Genomic DNA, 22135 nt, shown 5'->3' with positions numbered 1-22135 from the left:
GAGATGGCTGGATGGCATCACCAACTTGATGGATGTGTAATAGTTACTTAACCTAACATTAAATCTCTTTAGTGGTAAATCGAAGGAGATGAATTTACCCCACAGGTTACATTTATGTTGATTTTAATAGATTTATCCTACTAAACAATAAATTTAACAGCATAGAACTTTGTGTAAACTTCAGTATTTCACAAGATTCCTATTTTCTTTTTAAATCTCAAGAAACACAGAGAAATAAAAATGGGTACCCTTCTAATGCAGGAGGAAATATGTGAACTAATAAAGTTATTTATAATTCACTAAATTATAACTTATTATAATTTATAATTAATTATAATTTGTAAATTAAAATTAGTTAATTAATTAACACATCAAAACCAAGATGTTCATAAAGTTATAATCTGATTAGAAGGTCTTGATATGGAATGAGGAAGGAGGATGATCCTCTTTTCATTCTTATCTTCCAGCTGCTGCAATGCCTTAAAGTTTTATTTACACTCACAAATAGAATCTTGTTTTTGAAACTTAACTATAAATGAGAAATCAGGACTATTTCTCAATAAAAGTGCTAGAGAATAATAAATGCATTTCTGGTCAAGGCACTAGGATTCTGGAAACAATAATTTTCCTAGTGAGGCACAGGAATTGTTATTAGAAAAAACTTAGTGTATAATATTTGCCAAGTTCAATTCAGCTTCATTTTAAGGGCATTCTACTATTAGGGCCAAGTATAATGACTCAAATTAATGAACTTAAAAATTGTTTTACAATGTTTCATGGAGACCTTTCAAGTCATACTCTGAGATTTATCACTGAAATTGTTATTGAATTCAATTTACTGCCAAGATTTAATTAGACTAATCGACTACCTTAAACTGTGGAACACACCATTTCTTACAAACACCTTGAAAACTTTTAAATGCCTCAAACCTAGAAGATGAGCTTTTCATAATTATTAGAGAAAATGAATTTTATTTAACATTTAGAGAAAATTTTAACAAAGAAGACTTCGGAACTTAAGGAACACTTTTCAAAAAACTTTTCAGAGGGAATGAAATTACTGAAAAATAATTTCAGTTTATGAACTTGACAGAATTATCAAGAAAATAAAAAGTCATTATAAAACTTTATGGAAATTAATTTTTGTCATAAAGTTGTATGAATAATTTCAACCATATGCCTTGCCTATTATAGGGATATTATAAGAATTTTATTTCTTAGCTGTCACATCCTCTATTCTCTGGATGAACTCTCCACAGATTTAATGATCAACATATATCAGATTTGTTTTCTAGTTTCCTGTGAGCAGTTTACAAAATATTTTTTAAATCAAGCCCAAATGTACATTATATTTGAAAGTTTTCATCAAAAGGAACATTCTTTGAGTTGTAAGAAAATATGATTTATTTAGTAATCAATTATCCAGTTAGAGATCTTGAGTGAGTTCAATCTTTCATATCCTTTAATCCTGCTGCTCTCTAGAACTGTCAGGTATCAACAGTTTTCAACGTTGCCCCTCACTAGAAGCTTCTCTATCTCTATTGTCATATTTTTCATGTCTCCACCACTAGACTATGTCTGTATTATTTAACATGCTGCTGCTAAGTCACTTCAGTCATGTCCGACTCTGTGCGACCCCATAGACGGCAGCCCCACCAGGCTTCCCCGTCCCTGGGATTCTCCAGGCAAGAACACTGGAGTGGGTTGCCATTTCCTTCTCCAATGCATGAAAGTGAAAAGTGAAAGTGAAATCGCTCAGTCGTGTCCGACTCTTAGCGACCCCATGGACTGCGGCCCACCAGGCTCCTCCATCCATGGGATTTTCCAGGCAAGAGTACTGGAATGGGGTGCCATTGCCAGAAACCACTCATTCTAGTAATAAATTCACCAACCATGTAATGCCCCATAAATAAATGGTTGGTGAATTTATTACTAGAATGAGTGATTTCTAGTAATAGAAAGTGGATTACCAATGGCTATTGCCTTATATCCTGATCTTCAATTCAAATAACTCAAGTCTCTTCCACAACCCTAACCCTCTTTGTGAGTACTGGTCCAATGGTCCTGACTCATGGCACTATTAAATTAAAATGATTAATATAGTTCCAGAAAGATTATGGTTCTTCCACTACAACATTTGATGCACCATCTAAGCATTATGTAATTGGAGAACACTTTATATTGGTCTTCAGATGACACCCCCTTTTGGACTCACATAGTGTTTACATATATTATCTTTCATAAATAGGATAGTTCATCTCTAACATTCTCATTATTCTGGTATAAAGGATTTTCTCAAGAAAATTAATTCCCAGATATTTCTTGGAATGTCTAACTCAATTCAGTACACCATTTTGAGCCAAAAAAAAAAAAAAGAAATAAATAAAAAATAAGAAAAGTGTGATTCCTAGTTCCTTATTCCTGCTGTAACCAAAAACTCGGTGGCTTAAAATGACAACACAAATTTATTTTCTTAAAGTTCTGGTGGTCTGAAGTCCAAAATGGGTCTCACTGGGCTAAAATTAAATCATTCTCAGGACTGTGATTTTGGCTGTTGTTGCTTTTTTCTGGAGTTATTCTAAAGGTCAGTTCATTTCTTGGATCCCAACTCCAGCCTCTGTATACGAAATGTATTGATCATTCCAACCTCTGCTTCAGATATTCCATCTCTTTCTCTCAGTCTTCATCTCATAGGACCCCTTGTTCTTACATTAGCTCACACAGATAATTCAGGATAATCTCTCCCATTTTAAAGTCAGACCATTAAATCTCTGTATCATGTGGCTGAATCCCTTCACTGTTCACCTGAAACTATCACAACACTGTTAATCAGCTATACTCCAATACAAAATAAAAAGCTTAAAATAAAAAAAATTTTTTAAAATTCCATGAATTCCATCTTCATTCCATTTCCATTAACTCCTCCTTGCCATGTAACAAGCATTGCAGGCAGATTCTTTACCTGCTGAGCCACTGGGAAAGCCCAATATATTTACAGGTTCTAGATATTGGAAGGCTATTATTCTACTAAGCATGCTAAGAAATAAGGGAAAGAAATATAAAATTAAGAGTAATGTACTATGAATTCTGGCAATAAAATATATATTTTATAAAGATCTATACACAAGCTATTTTTAAATGTTTTATCTAGTAGATAATTGATTAAATTTGGTATATCGGAGAAGGCAATGGCACCCCATTGCAGTATTCTTGCCTGGAAAATCCATGGATGGAGGAGCCTGGTAGGCTGTAGTCCATGGGGTCGCTAAGAGTCGGACACAACTGAGCGACTTCACTTTCACTTTTCACTTTCATGCATTGGAGAAGGAAATGGCAACCCACTCCAGAGTTCTTGCCTGGAGAATTCCAGGGACAGGGGAGCCTGGTGGGCTGCCGTCTGTGGGGTCGCACAGAGTCGGACACGATTGAAGCGACTTAGCAGCAGCAGAATAAAACCTAGCTGATAAATGTCTGTGTAGTCAAAGCTATGGTTCTTCCAGTAGTCATGTATGATGTGAGAATTGGACAATAAAGAAGACTGAGTGCCTAAGAATTAGTGCTTTCAAACTATGGTGCTTGAGAAGACTCTTGAGAGTCCCTTGGACAGCAAGGAGATCAAACCACTCAATCCTAAAGGGAATCAACCCTGAATATTCATTGGAATGACCCATGCTGAGGCTGAAGCTCCAGTACTTTGGCCACCTGATGGAAAGAGCTGACTCACTGGTAAAGACCCTGATGTTGGGAAAGACTGAAGGCAGGAGGAGAAGTGGGCAACAGAGGATGAGATGGTTGTATGGCATCTTTGGCTCAAAGGGCATGAGTTTGACGAAACTCAGGAGATAGTGAAGGACAGAGAAATCTGCTGTGCTGCAGTCCATGGGGTCGCAAAGGGGCAGACATGACTTAGTGACTGAACAACAACAAGAAAAAAAATTAATGTCCTTGATATTAACTCATCACACACAGTAGATGGTCTGTTTTAAATGAAAAGGAATATTCAAGGCTCCCTGGACAATAGAAATGAACTACAGTTACTACGTCTCAAGAGGCCTGATTTCCATAGGTTAGACCTCTGACAGTATGCACACATGCCAAATTCCTTCCCGTCCAGACTGTTTCCCCAAGCTTAGCCACTGCCTTCCCTCTCATCACTGTTTGCATTCTGTCTTTTTCAGGTTTAGCTTCATTAGTTTCTTTTCCCCAGCCTCTCCTTATTTTTCGCCTCTGAACTTGATTTTATTTCTTCTGTATTCCACATGTTCACACCCTTGATTTTACTTTGCTTTACAACATTCTCTAGTTTTATACATACCATTTCCTCCACACAGAAGCTGCTTTCTCTGAAGGACTTACCACCCTTAGTACACAGTGTTAATATCACCAAATCAGGCTCTGTCAGCAGCCCAGAATTTAGTATTTTCCAATTGCTAGTCTAAATTAAATTTCATAATTAAGTAGAGCCCCCATTTGAGGGAATAGTAGGATTTCTGCCCCTAAAAGTCTGTAATGTGCAGAAACACATTTGGAAACTAATTGACTTTTATGTACTGAAGCCAGATGCATTTCATGCCTATGTGTGCTTAGGGAAGCAAGTTCATCTCATATATCACAATAAGCATCTGTTCAACTACATCCCACTGCCGGATACTCATCACGCTTAGGCAACAAAATACTTAAGGAAATAAAAGCTCTTTCCAATAAAAAGGTACATCAAAAAGCTTTGTTTAAAAAGAAATCTTCCTTTATCAGTTAAGCCCTGAGTAGGAACTATTAAACACAATAACAAATTATTATTGAAATACAATTTCTGATAAGGAATTTTAGTTCTTATTCTCTATAAAACTTAAAGAAAATGATATGTGAGCTTTCAACAGCAAAAGGTGTATTCTGAGGTTCTAATATACCTTTGAAAATATAGAAGTTTAAAAGAATAGAAAATAAACTACATGATATGAACCTACAAATAGTTTCACAGATACGTATATGTATAACATGAATAAATTCAAACTACAATTTTGTTAAAATATTACATATATTTCTATATAAGTCTTTGTACTTTTTTTTACATTTTGTTTATGAACAACAGAGATTCTGATACATTTAGTGTTCCTTCAAACAAGGTTCTTGCTGCTTACTGCCAATACACCTTGCCTTGTTTTCTATTGCACTACTAATCTTTTGTATTGATTTCTTGAAACTATTTATATGCCAAATAAGTCAAATAAATTACAAATACTTTTTACTGATTTGATATTTGCTTTTTATAGCTACTCACAGTGTCTTTGGAGAAGGCAATGGCAACCCACTCCACTACTCTTGCCTGGAGAATCCCATGGACAGAGGAGCCTGGTGGGCTACAGTCCATGGGGTCTCAGAGAGTCAGACACGACTAAGTGACTTCACTTTCACTTTTCACTTTCATGCACTGGAGCAGGAAATGGTAACCCACTCCAGTATTATTCCCTGGTGAATCCCATGGATGAAGGAGCCTGGTGGGCTGCCGTCTATGGGGTCGCACAGAGTTGGACATGACTGACGTGACTTAGCAGCAGAAGCATTTTGAAATATACAAATTTTCTATTTTGAAGTCCAACCCATCTGGCTGTTTCTGTCTTTGATCAGGGCTATACTTAGGAAACTAAAATTCCCCTTAATATTAGGAATGATATTTGCTTCCAGGGTTTTTTAATTTATATTTTGAGGAGTTTGATACTTACTCTGGAACTAATTTTCGTGAGCAGTGCATTATAAGTTTTTGCCACAAAAAATACATACAGCTAATTACTTCAACATCATTTCATAATTTTTTAATAATTCTCCCACAGATATAATACACTTTTATCATATATCAGATTTTAAGTTTATCGAGTTAAGTTCAAGCATAACAGACCTAGTTCTCTGCCATTATTCCCCCAAGGATGGATGGAGGAATTGCTAGTTTAAGTGGGTGAATAACATAACATGGTTTAAATAACATCTAAACTGCACACAAACATTAATTTCTGGTTCTGAACTGTGTTGAGCTTGCCAAATCTTTTGTCCTGCACATTTGCTTTCAAGGGTAGAGACTTAATTTTTAATGGCTGTATTTTCACTATTTAAAATTGTGTTCAGAGAAGGCAATGGCACCCCACTCCAGTACTCTTGCCTGGAAAATCCCATGGACGGAGGAGCCTGGTGGGCTGCAGTCCATGGGGTCGCTAAGAGTCAGACACGACTGAGCGACTTCACTTTCACTTTCATGCACTGGAGAAGGAAATGGCAACCCACTCCAGTGTTCTTGCCTGGAGAACCCCAGGGACAGGGGGAGCCTGGTGGGCTGCCATCTCTGGGGTCGCACAGAGTCGGACACGACTGAAGTGACTTAGCAGCAGCAGCAAAAATGTGTTGGGTACTGAATAGGTGCTCAAAAAATGTGGTTAGTGGAGATCTGATTTTTCATGGCACTGGTGCTACCACACAGTTAATCATTTTAACTGGCTTTTCTCCGTCAAGGATGAAACATTCACACAGATTTACACATGCACACTTCCTAGCGGCATGCTGCCACCAAAACATCCAAAAGGATGACATGATATGTGAGCCCTAGAGGTCTGATCACAAAGAAAACCATAAATTTGAGGCAGAAAGAGGCAAAATATGAAAGATCAAACTACCAAATAACATTTCTCTTTACTTCTTTAGTTCATTACTAAAAAATGAGAAAAGTAGTAGAAATAAAAATGAAAGCTTTCGATATATGTATATACCACATGTACTCATTTTTACGATGAAGACATATATATAGATGAGTATGATTATATATGTTAAATTATACACCACTTTTTTGTATTTATAATTTACACATATATGTATATGCATATTAAAAATGATTTGCATAATAATTTCATTTCTATTAATTTTATCAGCTAAAAATAAAAATTTTTTAACTCAATTATTCATTTGCAAGTGTTTCTAACCATTATTTACTATTTTTTGCCCACTTTTTTGGCTCCTTATATTGCCATTGTGTGACTATTTTGCCATAATTTACATATACTTGAAATAGTCACCTTAAATTCACCCTTTGGCTAAGATATCTAAAATTGACTTTGTGTGCAAACACATACTCAACAAGAAAGGTCAATTGTAGAAATACATATACATACAACTAAAATTAAACAAAAAGTCTGAGTAAAATTACCTGTATTCTTTTTCTGTCAATAAAATTGATACAGTAGATTTATTGGTAGTAAATGTTTACTTTCTGCTTGTTTCCATCTAAACTTCCACACTGGTATAATACATTGATAATCTGATACTTCACCACCATAAATATAGAATGACCCCCAAAATAAAAAATAAATAAATCAGTGAGTTATAAATTAAAGTTGTCAGTACGGTACAGCAAGGTGAAAAAGGATGAAAACTTAAATTTTCAAGGCCAGTGAATAACAATACTGATAGTATATTCCAGGCATCAATCACCATTACCACAGAGCTTTGATACCTATACTGCCAAATATTTCACAGACAGCCTTAATGGTGATTAATAGATGTGCCATAGTACTGAAACTGAAAGGAGGCTCTGTAAACAAGTGATATTCAAAAGCAATTTAAAAACTTATTCTTTCTACATCTGGAAATACTGCTTATCAATATTCCCTAAGCAAATCTTGATTGATTTACCTAATATTTAGCCAACGCAGTTTTACTGAACAATTTTCAGATCTTCCAAATGTAGCATGTGAATCAGTGTGTGCTTATGAGAGATCCGCAACAAATCTGACTGTGAGCATTTTCAAGCAATGGTAGCAAAAGTACATTGCAATGTTATCTCGCCCAAAATCCTCAGCAGCAGCACCACTCATTCTTCCCTTCAGAGACTTGATGTATAATCTCAGTCAAGCTCTGCACACATACCTTCAGCAAATACCCTTCAGCCTCGTCGTCCTATGAGAATGCAGTATAAGAGCCCCTGTATGTAGGAGTTTTAGGGCCACCACTGAAAAGTCCACACTTGTTGCAGGTATTGAAAGGCCTCGCTTTACAAATTCAGAACTCAAAATACTGAAAACAAATGAATCCAATGTTCAAAAGTTGTTTTATAGAACACTGTAAACTCTCTGAAATAAGTTACTCTTTGATTACATGACTCTTCATTCCAGCCTATCTGATCATGTTTTCTCATTTTTTCCCCCTCATAGCCAAAACTAAAAACAGATTCATGGCTAAATTTCACTAATTGATTATTTCACAATATCTTCTCTCAGGATTTCTGATACCCCTGCTATCTTGGTTCTATAAAACTCAAACATTTGAATGAGTTAGTCTTTGTTTGAAAAGCACTGACTCTATTCTTGGAAAAGACATCATTTCTTCTAGAAGCTTTGCAATAGCAAATATCCATTAGGTCTGGTAATCAAACTAAAGAGAAAATTCATCATATTATTTTAATATCAATTAATACTATCATCATTTGCTATCCTCAAATCTAATGCTTTGGATAATAAATTTTCTACCCAGTGACAATTGGCTGTACGAGCATCAAAAGGAAGACAAGCAGCAGTCTATACCCACACCAAGATACGTCCACACACACTTGCTGCCACAGCCAAAGTAATGCCATATGTCCTAAGTGAAGTGGGTGGACAAAGTAACAGTTGGCCTGCTAAAGAGGGCCATATGTACAAGGAGCCTATCGTGCCATCATCTCTACTATGGCTGCTGAAAACTGAGTTTAAGTTCTTGCTCAGATGAATACATGGCTGGAGAAGATGCTTCTTCAATAGTAGAAAAAGATTATCGTACAACTACTATATCTCTGGGCGTAGAAACTAAAAATATGCCTGTGCCTTACTCTTCTTCTTAAGGCTTAAACATTAGCAGAGTTCCTTAGTTTAATCTCAACTTCCCTCAATAATGGATTTACATTTCCATTCTAAGGGTAGATGGGCAGCCCCTTATCAAAAATGACCATTCATGATCAACCTTGTGTAATTCCATGTTACATAAACTTGTTTTATTTTTACTTGGGTCTCTATAAAACTGTATTGCTTGGTATTAAAATTATTAAAGACAACGAGAAAAGCTTAAAAACTTTAGTGTATTTGAGGATGTCTTGGTGATTCATTGGTTAAGAATCCATCTACCAATGCAGAGGACACAGGTTCAACCCCTGGTCTGGGAAGATTCCACATGCTGTGGAGTAACCAGGCCAGTGTGCCACAAATATTGAAGCCCACACACCCTAGAGCCCATGCTCCACAACAAAAGAAGCCACCACAAGGAGAAACCCATGCACTGCAACCAGAGACTAGCCCCCACTCACCTCAAGTAGAGAAAGCCCGTGCAGAGCAATGGGCAAAATGCAGCCAAAAATAAATAAATTAATTAAATTTAAATAAAAAAAAGATTTAAAAAAGTATTGGAACTAGAGTTTCTGGAATGCAAGGACAGAGAGCAATAAGGCAACAGTACATTCCACCTATATTACCTTTTACAAGGTAAAAGATCACCATGGATTTTGGATGATTATAATAGCTAGTTTTGTATCTCAACAAGGGTTTTCTTTGGGATTTCCACAACTGCAAAGACCATTTAGCTATTATACTGATAATACAATTTATAGTTTTAAGGTCATTCTTAATACTGTGATCAGATAAGATAATTTACTTCTTGCTTAATGGCTTCTTTTTGACAAATGAGGGAGCTTTTAGGAAGGACTATGCTCCCTGAACAACAACCAGTAAAGCATGTCACATCCATTTACACATAATTTTAAGAAAAATGAAGGACAAACTTGTGAGGCAGCAGGAATTCATTTGCATTAAATTAATTTAAACAGGGCATTTCAAGTTCCCTTTGGCAACAATGGAATAGGGGGAAAAATGAATCCATCTCATGCAGTAATCCTCTTTCAAGTTATAGAAATATTTGAAAGCTGACATGACCATCATTAAATTTCTCTGAGAAGTCTACAATTAGTGTATATAGCTCACGAGACAAAATATTCACAATGGAAATTTATGAACAGCACCAATTTTTATGAAACCACTGTCTGACATCCCTGAAAATTACATCCCAAAAAGTTTTAAAAGAGAAGCAAGCTTTCAGTGGTTTCTTTTCTGGATCTGGCTTTGTAAACAAGAGGTAAACTTCCTAAGAAAGGACCATCATAGACTCTGCCCTATGTAATTTAAACCTAATTAATCCAGATGTTGTCCTTGATAGATTATGGATTTAATTAATAGTTTTAAACCTAGAAGTACAAATTACTAGAAGTTAGTAATTCCACGTATATTTTACTAATACTAGATCTAATAAATTAAAGGGTGTTTAATTGATTATCATCTTTGTTAGGAAGATTCTGTATCAATATCTCCTAACAGATCTTTTAAAAAATCTCAAATGCACATTGCTCTTCCCATGCGGGAAGCAAGCACATTATTTTCAGGGTCTTCTGCTTGGGTGCTCAGTCATTACAATCGTGTCCGACTCTTTGTGACCCCAGTGGACTGTAGCCCGCCAGGCTCCTCTGTCCCTGAAATTCTCCAGGCAAGAAGATTGGAATGGGTTCCCATGCCCTCCTCCAGGGGGTCTTCCCAATTCAGGGATTGAACCCATGTCTCCTGCATTGCAGGCAGATTCTTTACCGCTGAGCCACAAGGGAAGCCCTTTGGGGTCTCAGGGCACAAAAATGTCATTACCATTTGTGGTCGACTGAATAAGAGACCCCGAGATGTCCTTCTCCAAATCCCCAGGCCCTAAGAATGTATTATTTTACATAATCAAAGAGAATTTGTAGATTTGAGTTAAGGATATTGAGAAGAGAAAATGCCCTGCATCATCAGGTGAACACAACATAATCACAAAAGTTCTTGCAAATGCGATGGAGAGAATTCAGAGCTGAGAGGAAGATGAACTGTAGAGGCAGAAACAAATATAGGGAAAATGTACTTTGAAAATGGAGGAAGGGGTCATAAACCAATGAATTCACTGGAATGAATGCCACTGGAAGCAGAAAAAGGCAAGAAAAGTAAATCTCCCTTCAGAGCCTCCAGAAGGAGCAAGCCCTGAGAACATCTTAACTTTAGCCCAGGGAAACTGATTTTGGATTCCGACCTCCCAACTCTAAGACAATAAATTTGTGTTGCTTTAAGTCATTATATTTGTGGTAATTTCTTAGATCAGCAGAAGGAAACTAACACACCAGTATGATAAGCAAATGAAAGAAAATGAAAGAATGATGAAATGGAGAGATCCTAGAAAAAAATGGGGTACTAAACTCAATAATAGGATTTATCTTGGCAACTTATTATATATTACTTGTCTATATGTTGAGCCACATTACTAACATCATCATGACCATCTAATCAATATTAATACACTAGTGTGTCTAATTTAGAGATGAATTTTTTTCCATTTCGGCCTTTCTATAATTCCATGCAGATAGGCCTTGAGCAACACTCTATCTGATGACGCTAATAACAAGAATCTTCCTATTTAGCAGACAAGGAACATCTGAAAGTAAATTCTATGAGGCCAAACTAGGGACGATATCTAGAAAATTCAAACATTTTTCAAGAACACTACCTAGGAGTAAGTTTGCGATACTCTTTGCCAACAAAATCAAAGTTAATTTGAAAGGTTTTAGAAACAATATTAAAAATATTGTATCCATTTCTCCCCTTATTAAAAATAAATAATTACCCAAGTCTCCATTATATTTATGCTTATTGGATGAAGTCCAGACATGAACTATGCTACCACAAATAGAAAACCATTTAAATGGAAAAATCTCACTTATTGCTGACAGAATGACAGTACAAAACTGTCAAGGGTGCGAAGAATAAATGCTGTGTGGAATAAATATTTCCCTCTTCTTATCAAAATTGGTCCTGAGACCTAGCATGCTTCTCTTCAAAAGTTTAATCAAAGTAAAAATTATAAAAATGCCTTATTCTACATGTCTAGAGCTTAATGATTACATAACATCAGAAGAAAGGAAGGGGATGGGAATATCATGTGCAAGATGGACACGAAAGTTTAAAAGAAAAATATAAAACTGTAAAAGAATATGTAGAAATATATCAACAGCAATATGTGAGAGGGCAGGAAAATACTTATTGAACATCTACCTGGTGCTAAGTCTCTGACATAAATGATTTTATTCAATCTCTTTAATATACCAATGAAAACTCTACAAAACAGGCATTTCATTCAGTTTATAGATAAAGAAATCAGAATACAGAAAGGAAACTTGATCAGTGTCACACACAGTAAAAGTTAGAAGTATGGTAGGTATCATGACATTAATCGGAGAAGGCAATGGCATCCCACTCCAGTACTCTTGCCTGGAAAATCCCATGGACGGAGGAGCCTGGAAGGCTGCAGTCCATGGGGTCACTGAGGGTCGGACACGACTGAGCGACTTCACTTTCACTTTTCACTTTCATGCATTGGAGAAGGAAATGGCAACCCACTCCAGTGTTCTTGCCTGGAGAATCCCAGGGATGGGGGAGCCTGGTGGGCTGCTGTCTATGGGGTCACACAGAGTCGGACACGACTAAAGTGACTTAGCAGCAGCAGCATGACATTAATAAAAGTAGCAGCCTCAATTTTAAGTGGTCCTGAAACTTCACTAAGAAGTAAAACATGGACAAAAATCCTGTAAGTTAGGTACTGGTAATGTCCCATTTTAAACAAGCAGCAACGGGAGGGAAGAGAGACTACATTACTTTCAAGCTCACAGAGCTGGCAAGAGATGATTTCAAATCCAGGTGTGTAAGATATTTTATTACTCCAGTATCCTTACACATTATTTTCAGGATTAGCTGAGCTAATTCTTGCTAAGCTTGAGTGTTTGAAACTTCATAAGTGTGCAGAGTACATCATGAGAAAATGCTGGGCTGGAAGAAGCACAAGCTGGAATCAAGAATGCCAGGAGAAATATCAATAACCTCAGATATGCAGATGATACCACCCTTGTGGCAGAAAGTGAAGAGGAACTAAAAAGCCTCTTGATGAAAGTGAAAGAGTAGAGTGAAAAAGTTGGCTTAAAGCTCAACATTCAGAAAACGAAGATCATGGCATCTGGTCCCATCACTTCATGGGAAATAGATGGGGAAACAGTGGAAACAGTGTCAGACTTTATTTTTTTGGGCTCCAAAATCAATGCAGATGGTGATTTCAGCCATGAAATTAAAAGACACTCCTTGGAAGGAAAGTTATGACCAACCTAGATAGCATATTCGAAAGCGAGACATTACTTTGCCAACAAAGGTCCATCTAGTCAAGGCTATGGTTTTTCGAGTGGTCATGTATGGATGTGAGAGTTTGACTGTGAAGAAAGCTGAGTGCTGAAGAATTGAAGCTTTTCAACTGTGGTGCTGGAGAAGACTCTTGAGAGTCCCTTGGACTGCAAGGAGATCCAACCAGTCCATGCTAAAAGATATCAGTCCAGGGTGTTCTTTGGAAGGACTGATGCTAAAGATGGAATTCCAATACTTTGGCCACCTCATGCAAACAGTTGACTCATTGGAAAAGAGTCTGATGCTGGGAGGGATTGGGGGCAGGAGGAGAAGGGGACAACAGAGGATGAGATAGCTGGATGGCATCACCCACTAGATGGACATGAGTTTGAGTAAACTCCAGGAGTTGGTAATGCACAGGGAGGCCTGGCATGCTTAAGTTCATTAGGTCACAAAGAGCCAGACATGACTGAGTGACTGAACTGAACTGAAGTGTGCTATAATTTATCCTTATTATTATTTAGTATGAGAACTACTAAATTAAACATATGAATCCCTTTTGATGGCAATTTTTTTTGGAGCTCAAGTAATACATAGCACATCACACTTAACTGAGTTTAGTTTGGAATTTAAAAAAAGGAAACTTCACTCAGTAAAAAATAATTGGCTTGTCCATTCCTATACCTACAATACAGTTCATTAAATATATATTTGCATAAAACAGCATAATTTTCTATAATTCTTCATATGCTTAAATAATACATTTAAAGACTTGGTTCAACAAATTAGAATAATCCATGAATTACACACAACAAAATTTTTGTTCAGTGACTTCTGCTTTTTCTTTCCTATAATGTTACCCATTTTAAGAATTAAAAATGTGTGTTAAATTCATTATTCTAAGACCAATCTCTCTACCATCTCTTACCAAGTCGTATATAAAAGATGTTTGTCCAAATTTACCTTGACATGTGAAATGATTGCATGAAAACTGTGGTTGCTAACTATGTCCGCTGATCATCTGTCTCCATATTTTTCTGCCTTAAACCTCCCAAAATACTCATCCAATCAATGTCATCACAAAGGGGGATCAGAGATGAAGATCATAATATATATACACTAAAATTTAAATTTCAACCATCTCCATAGTATCTCATGCCCCCTGAACTATTCATATTAAAATGAGCAACTAAGTGAACATTGGAGAAGAAAATGGCAACCCAGTCCAGTATTCTTGGCTGGGAACTCTCATGGACAGAGGGGTCTGGTGGGCTACAGTCCATGGGGTTGCAAAAGAATCAGACATGACTTAGCAAATAAACAACCAAACAGGTGAACGAGGCCCTTTTAGGAAAGCAAAGTCCAAAAGGCAATTCACACTGTTACTTAGTGTTATCCAATTTCTTGACCAAATGAGCATTACATATGTGAAATAAGCACTCACTTTCATAAATGCATGTTCATTATACTCTGATAGCAGAATTTGTGTCTAGTCTACACACACCTTCTCAGCACTCACTATTCTCATGCACATGGCTCAAACAATATCAGGGAGACAGCCTGTGCTTAAGGTTTTTCAGAAATTCTACAGCATTAATGTCTCCCATGAACGTGGGCAAACTCTGGGAGATAGTAAGGGACAGGAAGGCCTGGCATACTGCAGACCATGGGGTCACAAAGAGTCAGACGTGACTTAGCAACTGAACAACAATGTTCCTCAACACTATTTCAAGATCAGCTCTTAATGATGATTTATTGAAAAAACTGCCCCATTCCCTTGCCCTGTATATAGTCTGTACTGGCTCCCATTGTTTCCCAACAGAATTGAGTCCTATTATTCATCTTATTTCCAACTTCCTATATCGTTCAGAAATGACTAGAAATTGACTAGATATTCTACTAAAATGTGTATACAAATCTCTCTTGATCAAAAATGTTTGTAGATAACTATTTCTGAATAAGTATGTTCACTTGTACAATGCTCCTAATTTTTTCCTGAGGAATAAAGTTGTGTGTGTGTGTGTGTGTGTGTGTGTATCCTCTTATTCTATCACCATCCTTCCTTGCTCAGCTGTCTATCTGAAATTATTGCAAAGGAAGAGAAATAAGGCTTTGGTCAATACTCTCAAGAGGACCTCTTCTCTCAGAAAAGTTAAAATGAAGAGAAGCCTCATACATACCCTGCTTGGGCTGCTCTATGGGTTCTGAGAGAAGAGGACATCTTGAGGTTAAAAAAAAAGAAGAAGAAGAAGAAAAATCATTTAAGCTATCCTTTTAGTGCCAGGACCTAAAGGGAATTGATCAGATGGTCAAGAGCCATAGAATTTATTATCCAGATACATTCAAGAACATCTGAGCAATGAGTGTACTGGAATTCTGCAATCAGATATAAAGTTGTGTACCACATCTTTAGTTCCCAAATTCAGTTATGACTGTTATATGTGTGAAATGGAAAAACAGTTTCAAAGTATATGAGATTTCAAGAAATTTCCTGTAAAGTATTTACTGTTCCTGCTCACTTTCTTCTCATATTCCTTAACTGTCTGCTGAGTTTGCCTATACACACAAACACAACTCCTCCTCAGGGCAAAAAAACAACCCTTTTTGAAACTCAAATGGGCTCTTTAAGGGCAAATGTAGAGCAGATTTTTATCACTGAAGAATGAAAAGAAAAAAGCTGAATCAAGATTATAGGTTTTTTCACTCCCACAAGTTATAATGAGCTTACTTTGAACCACATCATATCAGACACCAAAGCTCTCATGACATATATTGCATGGAAAACTTTTTATGAATGTGGCCACATATTAAAATATATAGCCATTCAGTTCCTAACCCTCCTCTTCTCATACATCCTACACTAGATATACAATATCTCCCAGTGTGCTCAAGGTATCTTAAAGACTGTTCAATATCAAGTCTGGCAGTTTACTCTGAAAGAAAGTTGTAGCTATAGATTCAAAGTGAGAACTTTGCCGTTTTAAGATGCATTTAAATGTAGACAGTCTTCTATCTTGCTTATAAGACATAAACTCTTCCCCAGAATATTCTTAGTATAATACTGAGTTGGCCTTTCAATCCACTCTATTAAGGAGGACACAAAGTCAGCTGTTAGGAGTTTTCATAATTGCTTGAAGGTGAGACTATGAGCACAATTCTGTATGATTAAAGCATCTTTTACATAAAAAGTGAAACCAGTCTTAATAAGAAGTAACAAGATATATTTTAAGATATTTTTACATAAGTAGTATTCATGTATCACTACTGCAATAGTCTCAACTAAAAGCAGCTGTACATTTTTTTTCAAGAACTGAATTTTTAGTTGAATAGCTGAAGCTTAAATTCATGGTTTACAACATTATTATGTTATAGTAATATAGAATAGTTCTATTGTATTCTATATACAATATAGAAATTGTAGAAATTTGGGAAAATCAATCCCACTATATCATGGTTTCTTTACCTGAAAAAATGGAACAAACATTACTGTTCTATCTAAACTCTAGATGTTATTAGAAATGGAATACATATGAAAGAACCTGGCTTACAGTGGCAGACATCAAAAAGAATATGTTAAATCCAGGCTGATGTTAAGTTAAAAGAAGAGCAAAGTAAAATACTATACTTTAATTACTAAAACTTGAGATGTATATGTCTCAATGTGAAAAACCAGTAAGTTCTCATTTAAGTATAAAATGACACTGGCCTTTTTAGAAAATTGAGTAAATACTGGAAGATATTTAAATTTCATCCCCAAACTTCAATTCTAATATTTATTTGCTAAATTTATAATTTGTATAATTCACTACTATCTAAATGCACAGTAGCCAACATGACTAGTTGTATGCAAACCAACTCTACTAAAAAGTATCCAGCAAGGCCCATGGAGGAAGTAATGAATCCAAAAACAGAAATAGCTACCCCAGCCACCCAAAAGCAAAATGTTTAGAACACTCTTGTGGCCATAGCAATTATGATTATGCTCCTAGTAAGAATGGAGTAGGAACTGGCAACCCACTCCAGTATCCTTGCCTGGGAAATCCCAATGGACAGAGGAGCCTGGAGGGCTACAGCCCATAAAGTCGCAAAGAGTCAAACATGACTGAGCATGTATCTAGTTATAAAGTAACTCCTACACCAAATAAACTTATAATACATTTTAGGAGATTTGCTGCTCACACAAATACACACACAAATTACATATATTTTTGTTAAAGTGAAGCAAAAAAATTAAGTGAGTTCTGTGGGAAATTTTACTAACTTTGTTCCCACAATTTCTTCATCACTCGCTTTCACCAAAGCTCCTCCTTGAAAACAAACTTGCTCTCCTCTCAATGTGAACTCATCACTTTCCCATGCATTTGCAGAATGAGAAACATATTACCTGTTCAGTCAGACACTTAAAAGTTGTGATCTTAAAGAAATCCAAAATGTGAATAATTTACAAACAAAGGATGAAGAAGAGATGAATGAATCACCATGGCTATTAAGCTAAATTACCATCAGACTTCAGAGCTCCTCTAGATAGCCTGAAGTTTCTAGCCTTTTAAGAAGCTTAGGGAGGATACGGAGCAAAAGAACCTCCAGTTATTCAGAGGGCTACCCTCTGGTAGATCAGGGGAAAATAAATCCCACTTTCCACTTAGACGGCAAGGTTGCCCTGTCCCGTTGTGTACCCAGACCCCCTAAATCCACACCTTCCAAATCCTTTGACTTGGCTTGGCGAACAGATCTTGAGCCAAAAACGAGGAGGGATAGAAGGACAAAATGGGCTGCCAGCAAAACAAATGCCTGTTGAGAAGGCTTACATATAACGTGTGCATTTGGGGACATTTTTAAAGCCCACTCACTTCAGTTGAATTCTTCTAAAACACCCCATCCTTGCCGGGAGGGTCACAACCCCCCACCCCATCCCACCCCTCTGCATTGCCCATCCTCAACCTGTGCGGCCAACGCTAAGACCAGTCTGTCCGTGACTTTGTGAAATACTGCAAAGCCCCCAGCGCTTGAGAAGCGGCTAAGCCTAGACAATTCGAAACCTCTATCTCAGACCTTTCAGTAGATCTGCCTGCTTAACTCACCTGGAGTCAGGTCTAGACGGCAGCCTCCGCCCAGCGGGACTGGGAAACAACCCGGGGGAGCTCAGCAGCGTCTGCCTGAGTGAGGAAGGCAGTGGAGCTAAGCGTCTACCCCCGACCTGCTGCTCAGGCTGCTCCCGGTTTTCTTCCACTCCCCACTCTGGAGCAGCCGTCCCTCCTCTCCTCTCTGCTCTCCTCCCCCGTCTGCCGCTACTGCACTCCGTCTTCCTGGCGGTGGCGCAGAGCAGAGTCCCGCCGCCTCCCTCCTCCAGACACGCGAGCTGTCCGTGGTGCTAAACAGGAGGTTCCCCGCTCCTCCCTGGCAGACGGTGTGAGGTTAAGTCCCTCCTGCCTGACCCTGGAGTCCTAGGAGCCACAGAGATGTCTTCTGTGGCCACCAGAGAAATGGGCTCGAGGAAGAGACCAGCTGTACCCTCTGGCATCTAACCTTCCCTTGTCGGTTTAAATGATCAATAGCCTCAGAATTCTTCCTAAACATATCCAGTAATTCACATGTGCCAAAAAGCAAATGAGTGGTTTGAGGACATATGTGCATTAATATTATTCTCTGTTCAGAGATGGTAAGCATGCCTAGATTCTGGGACTAAAAAGTCCAAAGAGTGGTTATTTTCACACAGGTGGGGTGTGATCAGGGGTTTCTAACCCAAACCAGCAATCTACTAGTCATGACAATTCAAGATTCCTACAAAGGCAACTAACAATTATTAAATATTGGCTTCTTTATTTAATAACCTTATTTCCATACAAGTTAATCTTTGCCACAATTCTGTGAAGCACTATACACAACTCTATTTTGTATTTTAAGAGTTAAGAGATTGAGTAATTTATCTGCTCAAGGAAGGTCACAGAGACACGGAGAATTCCCTGATGGTCCAGTGGTTAGGACCCAGGCTCCAGTTTAATCCACAAGTTGTGAGGCATGGCCAAAAAAGAAAAAGTCACAGAGATTCTCAGTTTCTGAGCCTAAAATAAAAACTGAAATTTTATTTCCCACAATTCATACCCTGTGTACAAGGTCTTGCAGCATCTTAGATGATATTGTGTAATTGAACCAATAAAGATAATAGAACTATTAATATCAACAAATACACACCAGGAATCTGATGATTTCCAGAATCATGGTGAGATTTGTGGGTAGTCAAGTACTCCAAGTAACAACAGTTTAGATGCATGCTAATCATGATGATTACTTATAAAAGGACACAGTCAGAATTAGGAAAGGGAAATGATATTCAATATCACTAGAATCAATTTTCAGTCACATGTGAGTTGAACTTCGCATTCAGAAAAAAAAGGTCAGATTATTTGCTCTTCCAAGAAGCCTAAAATGGGTATTGCCTTTTTACAATAAAAAGCCTAGTAAAACAGTCCATGGAGTCAGACCCAACTGAGCAATTGAGCACACACACACAAACCAATAACATACTTGTTTCCGATTAAAAGTATGCAATTATTCATTAATATTAAATTTTTAAAAAGCAGAAATCATTCAACTAATCTTATATGAAAAATTCACTATCTATTCAGGCTTCCAGAATATTAAATAGCATTGAAAACTAAATTTACTTCGATATTCAGGTGGTGCAGTAACAAAGAATCCACCTGCCAATCAGGAGATGCAAGACATTCAGGTTCAAACCCTGGGTCAGGAAGACAATCTGGAGAAGGAAATGGCAATTTGCTCCAGTATTATTGCCTGGAAAATTACATGGACAGAGAAGCCTGGCGGGCTAGAGTCCATGGGGTCACAAAGAGTTGGATACGTCTGAGCATACACACATACACACACATCAAATATATAATAATATATATTATTGGTAGAAAAAATATTAAGTAAATTAAGGAGAATCAGATTTTCTGTAACTAAATCCAACCTAATTATTCATTCTGTGTTCCATTGTAGAAATTATTCAGGGTGGTCTTTATTTCTCTTTATTTTCAAGACAATTCAGAAATAAAGGGAGATGTAATTGGTTCACATGAGGTGAGAAATTTTAAAGCATGTACATCAATGCCAATCAGTAATCAACTAATTAAGAATAAATTATGCTTATAAATAATCACAAAAGACTGATCAAGGTATGACTATCTGTATTCCATTTTATTCATATTAATATTACTTCTAATTAAAACACAGAGATCAAATTGCCAACATCCACTGGATTATCGAAAAAGCAAGAGAGTTCCAGAAAAATATATATTTGTGCTTTATTAACTATGCCAAAGCCTTTGATTGTGTGGATCATAATAAACTGTGGAAAATTCTGAAAGAGATGGGAATAACAGACCACCTGACCTGCCTCTTGAGAAACCTGTATGCAAGTAAGGAAGGAACAGTTAGAACTGGACATGGAACAACAGACTGGTTCCAAATAGGAAAAGGAGTATTTCAAGGCTGTATATTGTCACCCTGCTTATTTAACTTATATGCAGAGTACATCATGAGAAACACTGGGCTGGAGGAAGCACAAGCTGGAACCAAGATTGCCAGGAGAAATATCAATAACTTCAGATATGCAGACGACATCACCCTTATGGCAGAAAGTGAAGAAGAACTAAAAAGCCCCTTGATGAAAGTGAAAGAGGAGAGTGAAAAAGTTGGCTTAAAGCTCAGCGTTCAGAAAACTAAGACCATGGCATACAGTCCCATCACTTCATGGAAAATTCATGGGGAAACAGTGGAAACAGTGGCTGACTTTATTTGGGGGGGCTCCAAAATCACTGCAGATTGTGACTACAGCCATGAAATGAAAAGATGCTTACTACTTAGAAGGAAAGTTACGACCAACCTAGACAGTATATTAAAAAGCAGAGACATTGCTTTGCCAACAAAGGTTCATCTAGTCAAAGCTATGGTTTTTCCTGTAGTCATGTATGGATGTGAGAGTTGGACTATAAAGAAAGCTGAGCACTGAAGAATTGATGCTTTTGAACTGTGGTGTTGGAGAAGACTCTTGAGAGTCCCTTGGACTGCAAGGAGATCCAACCAGTCCATTCTAGAGGAGATCGTCCTGGGTGTTCATTGGAAGGACTGATATTGAAGCTGAAACTCCAATATTTTGGCCACCTCATGCAAAGAGCTGACTCATTGGAAAATACCCTGATGCTGTGAAAGACTGAAGGCAGGAGGAGAAGGGGATGCCAGAGGATGAGATGGTTGGATGACATCACCAACTCAATGGAGATGAGTTTGAGTAAACTCCGGGAGTTGGTGATGAACAGGGAGGCCTGGTGTGCTGCAGTCCATGGGGTCACAAACAGTCGGACACAACTGAGTGACTGAACTAAACTGAACTGAATTAAAACAAAAAGATAATATGTGCACTTATATTTTTCTCCTATTTGTTTTGGCATAATAATGTCATAACTATCCTTCAATACTCAGTGCACATGTACCCATAAATCTTTCTGATTTGTTTATCCAATATAAATATTTCCCTCCTTTGAATGTTAACAACACTCTATTTCTTCTTTGCAATGCTTATTCTCAACTTTTTATAGTTTATTCTACATATAAACTATCAACCAGCATTGTATAAATAAGAGAACTTTTAATAAAATGGTTTGAATAGACATAAGATTTAGGTTAAATATTCATATACACACAAAAGCCTATTCTTCCTCAAAATCTTATGTGCATATATTTAATGTTCAAGTAGACAAAAACTTCTGAAGGAGAGGGATTCTGTCCACAAATTTTATGTTTTCCACATAGTATCAATCTAAAATCCTGGACCAGAGCTGAAAGCAAAGCATTTAATCATTCTTTAATTTATTAAAAAAAATATGTACCTATGCTAA

At 37.1% G+C, this 22135-nt stretch overlaps 1 long non-coding RNA gene across 1 annotated transcript in view; it reads right to left on the bottom strand.

Annotated features, from left to right (window-relative positions):
- LOC123332864 overlaps positions 1-18530 on the bottom strand; it is a 56581-nt gene extending 38051 nt beyond the window's left edge. Inside the window, exon 1 of the long non-coding RNA XR_006549993.2 lies at positions 18317-18530. This is a non-coding gene — a long non-coding RNA (uncharacterized LOC123332864). The remainder of the gene's footprint in view (positions 1-18316) is intronic.
- Positions 18531-22135: the final 3605 nt, after the last annotated feature.

This window comes from Bubalus bubalis, chromosome 1, assembly GCF_019923935.1.
Source record: "Bubalus bubalis isolate 160015118507 breed Murrah chromosome 1, NDDB_SH_1, whole genome shotgun sequence".
Lineage (NCBI taxonomy): Eukaryota > Metazoa > Chordata > Mammalia > Artiodactyla > Bovidae > Bubalus > Bubalus bubalis.
Note: the sequence above shows the minus strand (reverse complement) of the source record. Positions and strands in the feature narration are given on the sequence as shown.